Source organism: Colius striatus, chromosome 1 (genome assembly GCF_028858725.1).
Source record: "Colius striatus isolate bColStr4 chromosome 1, bColStr4.1.hap1, whole genome shotgun sequence".
In the NCBI taxonomy this organism is placed as follows: Eukaryota; Metazoa; Chordata; class Aves; order Coliiformes; family Coliidae; genus Colius; species Colius striatus.
The window spans coordinates 176,439,448-176,452,820 of record NC_084759.1 but is presented as its reverse complement, the minus strand read 5'-3'; positions in this window follow the sequence as shown (position 1 = coordinate 176,452,820).

The window sequence follows — 13,373 nt, the reverse complement described above, 5'->3', positions numbered from 1 at the left end:
TACTTAATTTCACAGTGGTGGGAATTTCCAGTGCTCTGCTTCTCACAGCTGCAACAAACATAAATCCATGCTGCTGGCAGCAGACAGATGTGCTGCCTAATTTAACCCCATAGCTCGCTCATGTTGCAGAATCTGTGAATATAGCAGCCAATATAAGCCAATACACAAGCTCATATACAAGTTTCAAAGCATGACTGCTCCACATCTCTGTGACCTAGTGGAAAAGGTAGGTGATGCCCTTCAGCTCACTTGGTGTGGTTTCAGTGATCCTGTGAGTAAGGCTGATTCAACTTTTTTCTACTCCTAAGAGCCGTAGAAGTGATTTGATTGTTTTCACTGAGCACCAAATCATGTCCTTGATAGGTAAGGGTAGTTTATTGCATTGACCAGTCAGAAAGATCACAAAGCATTTCTGATTCCTACTCTCAGAGGAAAAAGCTGTACTTTGTCACTGTCTGTGTCCTTCTACAGGCCTCTGCAAATAAGACATCAGAGTTCCTCGCATAATTTATTTCATATCAATCATTACCAAGTCAGGCAGCTCTAGTAATAGCCCAAAGAGATCTACAACCCACAGTTTGGTATAGTATACAAAAGCATCTGGATAAGATCCCAGAATGAGAGGTAGTCACAGTCTCGCCGGGAGTGAACTCTTCATAAGATGGAACCACTTTTGTGTCATTACCATTTCATTTGGACTTCACGGGCTGCTGCTCTGCCAAGATATTGTTACATAATGGCTGTTTTTACTCAGAATTGATGTCCAACAGCTGAAATTGTATAAAGCAGTAAAAGGCTGTCTTTTGCCATGAAGAACAGTCAAACTAGGTTGATGGCAACACGTGATGAAATGCTGAACGAATAATGGCCACAGCCAGGCAGGTTTGCAGCCTCCATCAGTCTCCACCCTCTCAGCAAGCAGGTTGGGTTGCAGATGGAAACGTTCACATCAGGGTGACCCAAGGGACAGGACAGCAGCTATGGGAGTCATGCTGGGAAAGCCACAGGTGCAGAGTGAAGGGGTGAAGCAGGCAGAGAGCACTGAAGACACTGGGCAGGGAATGGACCACCTCCGAAAGTCCTAAGAGTAGCTGCCCACTGTGGAAGTGGCTCAGTCAGAAGTGCCCCAAGTCAGAGGGAACAATAAAATACTCGGGTAAATCAGAGAGGAGATCAAAAAGAAAAGCAGACTAAGAGCCATAGTCAAGGGGAGATCGGATTTTACTTTAATAGTTAAACTGTCAGTGTTTATAGTGAAGATAACTAGAAAAAATGAAAACCACCAAAACAAGACAGATTTCACCCTAAAATCAACGCTCCAATCTGTGAAGGAAGCAGAACACTTCAGCACCATTCTGTCTCACCCATTTCATAGGGCACCTTGACAGGGTTCATTAAATCCAAGGGTGAATACAGGAAAAGCCAGCCTCCTTCCCCAGAGAAATGCAGCATTGCAACTTTTCATGTCAGTTTATGAGAAAAGGTTTTCTGTCTTTTGTTCAGGTAGCCAAATCAAATTACTACCATTCAGTTAATTCTGCAGCTGTAAAGGCTAGAAACTTCCTGTTTCTTATAGCTGTTGAATTTTCTTTGTTTTCGTTGTTCTTAGTTTGCATCACTTCACTGGAGTGACCAAGCAGTTAAAACTGTACACTATTTTACCAAAGGTTTCCAGAAAAAAACACTATGAAGGCCTTCTTGAAGACAATTAAGACTCTGGACATCAAAAACATGCCCATCCTCCTTCTGTTTTACTCCAGCACCACACAAACGTGTGAATTTCATGAAATAACAGAAACTAGCATTAGGTAAAATTAGTATGTGTTTTCTTAGAAAACTAAAGTTGTGGACCAAGTAACCTCTCTCTTTAAAACACAGACTAGAAAGGAGTTCAAAGAACACAGCTTGTAGTAGCATTCTTAGTATAGCAAATTTAGGAAAGCAAAACAAAAAGCCTGAGTTAAACACACATCTGATGCTATTAAAGATGCACTGCTGCACTTCCTTTCCCCTGAGATTCTGCTGAATCTAGGGCTCCTAGATGACTGTAAGCAGTAATGGTCTCTTAAAATTAAGACCAAATGTGAAAGAAATGCAAAGCACCCTGTGAACTCTTCCTGTCCTCAGAACCAATTACATTATTAAAGACTGCCAAAACATTCTCTATTTTAATTGCTGTTCAAGATTTCACCATGTCCTGAAAAATAAAATAGTGGTTCCTTTTCAGTTAGTGCCCAAAGATATTTAAGAACAAAACTGCATGAAAACAGCAATAGTTACTAAAGGCTTTATTGAGAAGAGTGCCACTTAATTTCCTTAATTTCATGCATTTCCCAAAAGGGCATAACATCTAATCCCCTGCCGATCCCACGTTCTGTACAATTCACTAACATACCCCATTGATTTTCGGTCTGCAGAGCACAGGGTGAAGATAAACAATAACTTTATATAGAAAATATTGATTTAAAACCATTGACTCAAAGCCCTAGGGAATCAAAAGATTAGTTACTTTTAAGGAAAGTACTAAAGGTGACTTTGGGCTACTTCGTTATTGAAGAACGCAAAGCAAATAAACCTGGCTACTCAAAGCAGCAAGATACCAATGCAGAAGCTGTTACAACGCAAGGCAGTTTGACACACAACAGGCCAATAGGAAGAGACCTAAGCAGGCATGGCTAGCGGTTGGTTTAATGATAAAACAGAAATGCTACATCTGCCAAAGAAAAGAAAAAACAAAACCAAGCCACAAACCAGAACCCCTCAGTGTTTTTTGGTAATCTCCAGATTACAACAGTTATCATTCCCAGACTGAAACTGTGAGGGAGGGCTGCTGTAACTAGACCTTGTGTGTCATCCTTTAACATCAGCATCTACTTGCTCGGTAGTAACGAGTCTTGCTTGGTCAACATTTGCCTTCTTGTGCATAACCTAAAGTCAGGAAAAAAAGTTTCATATTTCAGTCTGGGATGAGAAAAATACACCAAAAGAACCACAGCCTGTGCTATTAATTATCTCTTGTCAAAAACCACCATTCCTTCAGTTACAACAACCTCACAAGCATCTCCATCTCTTCCAGTACAGACTTTTAAATGAAGGCAAAGACAGTTCATCCTTAAACGGATGTTCTTCACAGGCTATTTGCTGTGTATTTGCTGCGTTTATATTTACATTCACACTGTGCCAAGAGTGTCACCATGCCTAAATTCAGAGACCTTTAAACCTCTTGTGGGAGAACTTGCCAACAGTGGTCCAAACATAAACAATACTGAACACAAGGTCAGAGAGGGAAGTGGGAAGACATTGGAGGTAGCTATGCAAAGGGCCCTGTGAAGATTCTAGCTGCTTCTGAGAAATCTTCCTCCCATCCTCCATCAGCTGTTCATGTTCAGGGTCATGCTGAGAATGGTGGTCACACAGACAGAATCCTCACACAAAAAACTGCAGAAAGCAAGAATGGACCATCCTGCTGTCTAGAAAACTTCAACTGAAACACTCTCTCTAGAAGCTTTACAAATTTGGAAGCAATTTTATGAACAGGATGTGTGCCAGGTTATAAATATGAACTACAAAAGCAGGTTCCACCTTTGCTGCATCATTGCAAGCCTTTGTGCCATGAGTGATTCAAGAGGATGGTCTTACAACCTGCTAAAAACAAAGCCCTTTCTGTGGCAGAGGCAATGATAACTCACTTTACAGAAGGGAGCAGTCCTAACCAAAGAACTTTTAATATTCAGTGCGTGTAATGTCATCCACTGAAGATGAACAGGGTTTGGGAAGCAATATAGAAGGACCATCCTTCAGGGAAAATAGTACTCATACAATCACAGGTAGAAACTTTATCCTGAAACCTTATCCAAGAAAAACCCAGCATACGAGTGATTAGCCACAAGAGTTCCTTTAAGCTTTTTAACTCAAATCCTGAATTAAGATCTCACAGTGATACAGGATTTCCAGATGCAAGAGCAGATGCCTTTAGCAAAAGCACTACAGCAGCACAGATGAAAACCAAGTGTTTCTACAAGTAGACACAAAGACAAAGATGACTGCCAAAATAACTTTTACTGAGTTTACAGAAAGGTTCCAGTTTTTCTGATTTTCCATACATCCCAAACTGACATGACGAAGGCTTCCCTGGGGACAACAGATCCCTGTCCACACACAAAGCTCAAAGCTTTCATCATGTTTCATCTACATGCACCAGTGTCTGCCTTGCTATTGACACAGGTATTTCTCACTGGGAGTGAACAGACCCACTCTGATTACCTGGACCATGTTGCTACCTTTCAATAATATGAAGATGCTTGAGTTTCTGGAACAAGGCCTCAGAAGTGCTACAAAAAGGTACATTTTGTTGGTTAGTCTGCTTCATATTATGTGTGTGAACACACGAGGTCAAAGAGTGGAAGCAAGGTGTTAACTTCTGGAATAAAGTTTCACCAAATCTGGAGGTGAAAAGACACAGAGTAACTGCAGACAAGCCAGCTTTGTCCAGTACTTCATCTGGCAGACAAACATCTTAGAGAGGCACATGGAAGATGATGCCAACTGATGTTTCAGTAAGATAAAAATAACAAAAGCTAAAAATTAAAAAAATGCTAAATTATGTAGGAGTTGCCACAATGTCCATATGGTAAAACTGAGAAGTGTTACATCTGGAGGAGAAAAAAAACCATCCCTGCAGCTGACAATGAAAGACCAAGAACACAATGTTGTAATTTTTTGAATAAATTAAGAACAAAAGAAATAAATGTGGTTTCACCACTAATGATAATCTTGTTGATCACACAAAAGCATTCCATTAAGTCTTCTGTATTCAGAAACAAAACATGTTTGCATCACATGAGGATGCTGAAATGTAGGAAACCATGAAAGAGCTTCCTCAAGAATGCTGCTGTTAGTAGGCTCAATAAATCTTAGCATTCCCAGATTCCAGGAGACAACCTAAGTAACTTCAGTACTTTTCAAAACATTAAGTTACTTGTAGCCAAGTACTACTACAAGACTATTTCCACAAAATAAATATTACATAAGTCGCAAAACAATCACCTGGAAGAGAATGAAAATACTACCATCAGAAGTAATCAACATGGATGTCAAACAAATATGATATTTATTCCTGAATATATTTTTTGTTGCATAAAGTTGAAAGCATGCTATGCAGAGAAAACACAGAAACATCAAAATCTTGCAAGATTAACTGGCCACTCTCAAGAAGTAAACTTTGATAGAAAAGAGCTGTTTCCAGTGACATTATAAAGGACATAACACTATTAAAAGCTTTCACTGGTAATTTGGAAGTAAATATAAAACCATGGCTGATGAAGTCTGCAGACGACAATACCTGGCAAGATAATAAATAGTGATAATGACATAATTTTCACAGATGAACTTGCATTACTGCAGTGAAATGGCACCAGGCTGAGCTCATTTTAACATAGAAAAATAACGCCCTCCCCCCCCCGCCTGCCCCCCCCAGTGAGCAACATAGATCTTATCCAAGGAATGGAATTAAAGCTAACGTGAGCATTTAACATATACATTCAGAAATTACTAGGAAAAAAAGATATCTATATATTAGAAACTACAAGTCATTAACTATACTGAAACCCTATGTACCATCCTGATATTTTGAGGACAACTTTGGAAAACTGATGAAGGTAGAATAAGAGAGACACAGAAATTAAATGACGCATGTGTTTTAATGAGAGTTCATGAGCTACATTTGTTTGGCTTCCCCAAAAGGAAACTGAGAAGAGATCTGATTTCAACATCTAACTTACCTCCACAAAAAGAAACTGCAGGATATTAAGAAGCATAAACAGAATCAATTGCTGGAAGGTAACACCAGAAAAATTTAAAAGAGACACAAGGCACATGCTCAGCACTGTGAGTACAACCCCTGCAAAGGAAAGTATTGACCCTTTTCATGCCTTCAAAGCAGGACTAGGCATTTCTCTGAAATGTATGATTTAATTGGACACAAAGTTATGCTTTAGTCAAATTATTGGGTTCAGCACTGAAATTTGATGGCTTGTGATATATGACAGACTAGACTGGATGAACTAACACACACCCCAAGGCTGAACTCTATTAATCGATTTACTGGTGCTTTATGCTGCCGACTATTGCTACGGTATCTGAGCACTTTCATACTAAATCAATAGCAATAAGAAAATACCTCATGGACTTCAAGGAGCTTCTGCAACTTTTGCTTTTAGGAGTAAAATTAATTAGGTGAGGATTTTTGAGTTTTTCTAGAAGAGTGTAGTGGTTTTGCCTGGGCCAGGTTTCGGTAGCAAGAGGGCTACAGGGGTGGCTTCTTCAAAGAGCTGCCTGAAGCTTCCCCTGTAGCTGATAGGGCTAATGCCAGTCAGTTCTAAGATGGACCCACAGTTGACCAAGTGGCCCATTAGTGAATGAGGTAATGCCTCTGTGAACAACGTATTTGAGAAGTTGCTGCACAGTTGCTAAACTGCAGCAGCAACAGGAAGTGAAAATGTGAAAACATCTCCACAGACACCAAGATCAGTGGAGAAGGAGGCAGAGGAGGTGCCCAGGCACTGGAAGGAAGATTTCACTGTGAATTGTGGTGAGGACCACGGTGAGGCAGCTGTGCCCCTGCAGCCCAATGAGGACCATTGAGGAGCAGAGATCCACTCGCAGCCTGTGGAGGACCCCACGCCACAGCAGGTGGATGCCTGAAGGAGGCTGTGACTCTGTGGGAAGCAAGTTCCTGGCAGGACCTGGGAGTCTGTGGGGAGACAGGAGCCCATGCCAGAGCAGGACTGTCAGGACTTGTGATCCTGTGAGGGATTCAGGCTGGAGTAGTTGGTACCTGAAGGCCTGTTCTCCCGATGGATGACCCACACTGGGGCAGGGTGTGAGGAGCTGCCCCCGTGGGAAGCCCAATGCCAGAGCAGTTCATGTGGAAGTGTAGCCCATGAGAAGGAAGTTCACGAAGGACTGTCTCCCGTGGGGAGGGACTTCACACTGTAGCAGTGGGAAGTGTGATGAGGCCTCCCCCTAAGAAGCAGCAGCAGCAGCAAAGTATATCTGTAATGAACTGACCACAATCCCCATCCCCTGCACTGCTGGGGAGGAAGGAAGGAAGGAGAGTCCCGGGAAGAGGGAGGGGTGAGGGGAGGTGTTTTGAGTTTTATTTCTCATTTTCCCTGTTCTGATTGTTCATTAATAAATCAAACCATTTCTCCCCGAGTTGGGTCTGTTTTGCCCATGACACTAACTGAAGAGTGATCTCCCTGTCCTTTTCTCGACTTACAAACCTCTCATATTTCTCTCTCCTCTGTTCAGTTTAGGAGGGGGAGTTATAGAATGACTTGGTGGGCACCTGGAACCCAGGCCGAGGCTAAATCACCTCAAGGAGGTCAGAAGGTCTGTATTTATCCTTCTTGTGACAGTCTGTGTATTACTGTATTTCCTTTGTGCTTACATAACGTTTTGAAGCAGTGAGCTAGTAATTTCAGTCAGGCATAATAATGCTAAATAGTTCTGTTTAAGAAACAGTTACTTTTGTTTCCTAACACTTGCAAACATGCCCAGGGGTATCACAACAGAACTCTCAGAATTCTGCTTCCCAGTGTTATTTAATGGACACTTGCCTTGCTGATACGAAGAAAAAAACATTTCCTCCTCAGAGAGTCATAATTTACATGAACATGAAGAGTGGCAGTAGGCCCAAAGCACCATATAATCTATTCCTCTAAACCTACATATTTTCAGAGACAAGATACTTCTCTAAGAGGGTAACATGTCTGTTCTACAGCTATTCTCACTCTTAAGCAATTTTATTTTTATAGCTAACAGTCAGAAGAGACTTATGCTACAGGATGTGGTGTCCTCAAAATACACATATTGTATGAAAAAGATATTAATTCAACCTTGGGCTCTAAAAATGACAAAAATAGAAAAGGTTTTTTTGTACAAAAGTTCTTCCCAAGGTACTATTTGACAAATGTACATTAACAAAGATATTTCTAATTAATTTAGAGACTGCTTGAGGTCTAACACAGCAAAAAACTTTCTAGATGTTTCATTTTTCTTACAATAGCAAAGTGTTAACGCTTTACGCTAAATCAATTTTCATTAATTACACCCTATCCTTCTGGCCAAAGAAAGATGAAGTTAGGCAAACAGGATTACTGCAAAAATAAGGCACTGATCCAGTTTTAAAGCAATATCCTACCATTACTTATTTTTGCTAGGCTTTATTCATTGTTTTTATGGACCAGTGAAAAAGGTACTTCTCAAGACCCTGTGTGTTTCAATGGGCAATTTGCAGCTGTTCATTTTTCAGCTAGAACAATTTTACATACTGTGTACTCTCTTGCATTCTGTAATCCCTGTCTGGGCTTTTTGATGTCGTAAATGAATTTTCTCTCTTCTTATGTGCACAGAAAGAAGTGAGACTGAAGATGGCTTTTCCCTCAGAGGTTGTCAAGCACCTGGAGGAACAGGGCTGAGACTAAGCCCCTCATTTGGATAACACTAATCATAGCATAAAAATGTAAAACAAACAATAAAATATAGAAGAGTATTTTAAAATTAAAAAATGGGAGTACCAGTGACTAGCCATAATCTGCATGACATCTTACTTCTGAAGTTTCGCAACATCCAACGGGCAAGCAGAGTGTCTCCTAGGCACCAGCTGCTCAGTGAGACATAACAGATTAATGTTATAAGGCTAAAAAAGCAGCTTTAATTAAATCTAAATTCCTAGTCTTAAATCAGGAGTTAAAAAGTATTATATTGCTTTTATTTCCTTGCAAGCCTAAAAACCCATTCTAAATACTGATCAATTCTACCACAAAGATTTGCAAATGAGGCTAACTTCTACATCTACTTTTGTATTTCAAAGCAATTTATATGACCATTACAGACTGATTTAACGTGAATTGCTCAGTAAAATGTGTATACAGACAAATGGCAGAACATTACGATTCATGAGATACAGACATAAATGAAAAAGTGAACCTGTTGTACCCAGATTACAATTCTGAGAATGAGGATATGATATTAAATGACCCAAAGAAAGAACAGACAAGAAAGTGGCCTTCCAGAATACGAAGGTAGAAGAAAATGCATTAGGCTAACGTACTACATTGTTCAACTCGGTTTAACTGTTTAACACACACTAGATAAAAAAGAAAAGTCCTTTTAAATAGAGAAAAAACATTTTTATAAATCAGTGTTTGATGCTAGAAATAAGTGAGAAAATTAAAGATAGTGTGATCTAGCGGCACTTCTCCAAGTGGTGAGGAAGCCACAGGTAAGTTCTACGTTTGCACTCCATGACCTTACAGTAGTCTAAAGCACAGAAGCAATTTACTAGCAAACAAACTTCACAGTCCCTTCCCTTCCCTAGCAAGTTCTGTTTGGTTTCAAAGGAACATTCATTCAAGCAAACTCGCAAATTTTGTCTTTGCTCTAAAAAGACAAACAAAGCAATGAACTATCTGTGGAAAATAGCACAGAGTGGGAAAAAGGGAATTTGAGTGAGACTATTAGTTCAACAGGTACCTTGAAAAGTAGTCATAAGTCTTAAAGACTATAGATTTAAGATAAGAGCATATTACATGCCTCTAACAGACTTACTTTGGGAACACAATATGCCTGTATCTTACAGGTTTGGCACTCTCAAGCAATAACGTAGATCAAACCTGAGAAATCCTGCTCTTACAAAGTTGTTTTGATATATACTGCAAGGAAACTGTCTTGACTTAATCTGTGAGTAACATCCATGACCAGTGAAAGCATGTTCCCAAGCAAAGGTCTTAACATGTCAGGGGAAACCATCAAGTTTATTCTCTTCTGGCTTTGATGCAGATGCAGAACGTTGAGGTTTAGTGGCTGTGGGTTTTTTAAGTGTCATGTGGAATTCTAAATCGCAGGGCAGAAACTAACAAGGCGATAGGAATAACTGCATCTTTTTCCCCTCCCTTTTCAGCATCAACATTAGAAAAAAAAACACTAAAAGCAGTTATTACTAAATAACAGCAAGGAGACATCATTACCAGTTTCAAAGAGTTCAGGTAGGAGGATATCAAGGATTTACAGCAATGACTTACACTTAAAGAGCTGCTGTTCCTTTCCTTGGAATTTAAAGGAAGCAGGGAACCAGTCTTTTATGAGATAGCTGGCTGCCCCATCCACATAAGGGGACAGCAGAGGAAAAGTCAAAGGACTTCACTGAACTAAGGATGTTAACCCTTTTATCTACCAAAGGGGAAGTTAGGCTCAAGGACAGAATACTGTTCCAAAATTGTTAATTATTTTTCAGAAATCTGTAATTTTCTAATACACTGTGAAAAATTCATTACTTAAATCTCAGTATTTTATGCCTACAGGTCCAGCTGGAACTAGAACAACAAAATGAAATCAAAGGTGGACATCTAAAAATTGAAACACATTAGGTCCCTGGTTCGTGCAACTAACATGGCACCAAGATAAGAAATGAGTGTGTAAAATCCAGATCTAGAAGTGACAGTCACTACTTTGATTGAAGGAATTTCAATTGTATAGATCAAGTTGGCAGACAGCAGCCAAGCATCTGTCAGGAGCAAAGACAGCAATAATATCGATTCAGAGAAGAAACTACCAGATGATCCCTGAAAGAATATAACAACTTTACTAAATGCTCAAAAATTCTTCCTACTCAAATTTCCTCAAACAGTAATCTGAAAAAGAAACCCAGCCACAGTAGGACTACAGATCCTCCTTTAATTACAGGTCTCTGCAGAGAGACCTGTAATAACATCTCCCGTAATTTTTATAAGTCTTCAAATGAAAGAGCTTAGTGATTATCTTCTAAAAGCAGTGCAGGGAGAAGAAAGAAGCCTCATAGAAATTTGCTAGCAAATATATAGCAAGGTGCACATTTGGAAGTTTAAATGAAGACTCTAAAGAATTAAATACAGCTGTGCATAACGCAACCACAAAAAACTAGGAGACACAATTGAACTTCTTCAACCCAAGAACTTCCCATTACTTAATATTCTTTCAAGAAATTTACTATTTTAATAGGCCCACAAAGGCTTAAATATGCATCAGAGAAACACAACTCATAAATTTTATGACAACTTCAGAGGGCAAGCTGTTCTTATACAGACCCACTAAGTGGTAACAAGAGAGAGATTTTGAGAACTATTTTAAAATGAGATTTTTCTCCTCACTTCCTGAAGTAGAAAATTCACTATTACCTCTGCAAACATCTTCTGGTTTTTAAGCCCAAGTAATAGTTTCTAGTAGTCTACCAGGACTACAAAGCAACTGTGAGACAACCTGGATTTCTACAGAAAATTATCTTTCATTATTTGAGATGTAGCAGTTAAATACAGAAAACAAGTTGTGTTTCTCTGTAAAGCTGAACTTGGATCAAACAACTTATTTTTTTCCCAAAGGAACCTAAAGTGCATCCACTAGTGTTTAAGTTTGACTTGCTGAGTTCATGCTTTGCCTGCTTGGGTAATTTAAGCAAATAACTTGACTGTTAGTTGCACAAAACTTTGTAGCTAAAGTTATTCTTTTTGAATATATAGGTAATTCAGACTGTCAGAAGTGAAGTGCCAAAAAGAAACGAAATAGAATCACAGAATCTTAATGGTTGGAAGGGACCTCGAAAGATCATCTAAGCCGAACCCTCCTGCCAGAGCAGGAGCACCTAGAGTAGGTCACACAGGAATTTATCCAGGTGGGTTTTGAATGTCTCCAGAGAAGGAGACTCCATAACCCATCTGGGCAGCCCATTCCAGTGCTCTGTCACCCTCACAGGGAAGAATTTTTCCCTTGTGTTTCTTTGGAACCTCTTATGTTCCAGCTTGTACCCATTGCCCCTTGTCCTATCGTTGGACATCATTGATAACAGCCTGGCTCCATCCTCCCGACACCTGTCCTTTACACCTTTGTAAATATTGATGAGGTCACCCCTCAGTCTCCTCTTCTCCAAGCCAAAGAGCCCCAGCTCCCTCAGCCTTTCATCATAAGGGGGATGCTCCACTCCATCATCTTGGTGGCCCTGTACAGAACTCTCTCCAGCAGCTCCCTGTCCTTCTTGAACTGAGGGGCCCAGAACTGGACACAACATTCCATATGTGGTATCACAAGGGCAGAGTCGAGGGGGAGGAAAACCTCTCTCAACCTACTGCCCACAGCTCTTCTAATACACCCCAGGATGTTATTTGCCTTCTTGGCCACAAGGGCACATTGCTGGCTCAGGGTCATCCTGCTGTCCACCAGCACCCCCAGGTCCCTTTCCCCTACACTACTCTCTAAGAGTCCATTCCCCAACCTGTACTGGTACCTGGGGTTATTCTTTCCCAGATGCAAGACTCTACACTTGCCCTTGTTGAATTTCATTAGATTTCTTCCTACCCATCTCTCCAGCCTGTCCAGGTCTCACTGAATGGCAGCACAGCCTTCTGGTGTGTCAGCCGCTGCCCCCAGTTTAGTATCATCAGCAAATTTGCTGACAATGCCCTCTGTTCCCTCATCAGGGTCATTAATGAATAGATTGTACAGTACTGGTCCCAGTACCGACCCCTGAGGGACTCCACTACAGACAAGTCTCCAACCAGATCCTGCCCTGTTGATCACAATTCTCTGCCTTCTCACCTTCAACCAGTTAACAATCCACCTCACTACCTGATCATCCAGCCCACACTATCTGTTTTGCTGTGAGGATGCTGTGGGAGACAGTGCCAAATGCTTTACTGAAATTGAGATACACCACATCCACGGCACTACCACCATCTATCCACCTGGTTATGTCTTCATAAAATAGATATCCAATGAGGTTATAAATGTAACAAAAATACTGGAGGTTCCTTTTGAACAATGTAAGTTATGACAACTCTTCTGAGTGTTTCTTTACACAGAAGTGCTCAGACTGATAGCACACATCTGAGACACTTCTACATATCCATGGTGATGAGAAGTACATTTCTACTCCTTGATACCTCTGCTGTCTCTGCTACCAAAGAATCCAATTCCTGCTTATAAAGACAAAGTCACACTCTCACATTATAGCTCTCTGCAATTTACTTTAACATACAAACTTATGGGAGCTATTCCAAATGCCATCCAGTCACAAAGTACAGAAGTGGGCAGGGAAGTTTTTATAATTTTGGTAATCACATGAGATACCACAAGAGAGAAAATCAAAACAGTAACTATTCAAAACTAGTAATTTGTTTTGAAAAATCAACAAACAGCCTACATACCATAGAAACTATATGAGGTATTCCACTTAATCAGGTCAAAAAAACCCCTTTATATAGTCAGTAAACAGGTATTGTTAAACTTGCTTGATAACTGAAAATCTTATAATTGGAAACAGAAACTAGACAATGAAAAAAACC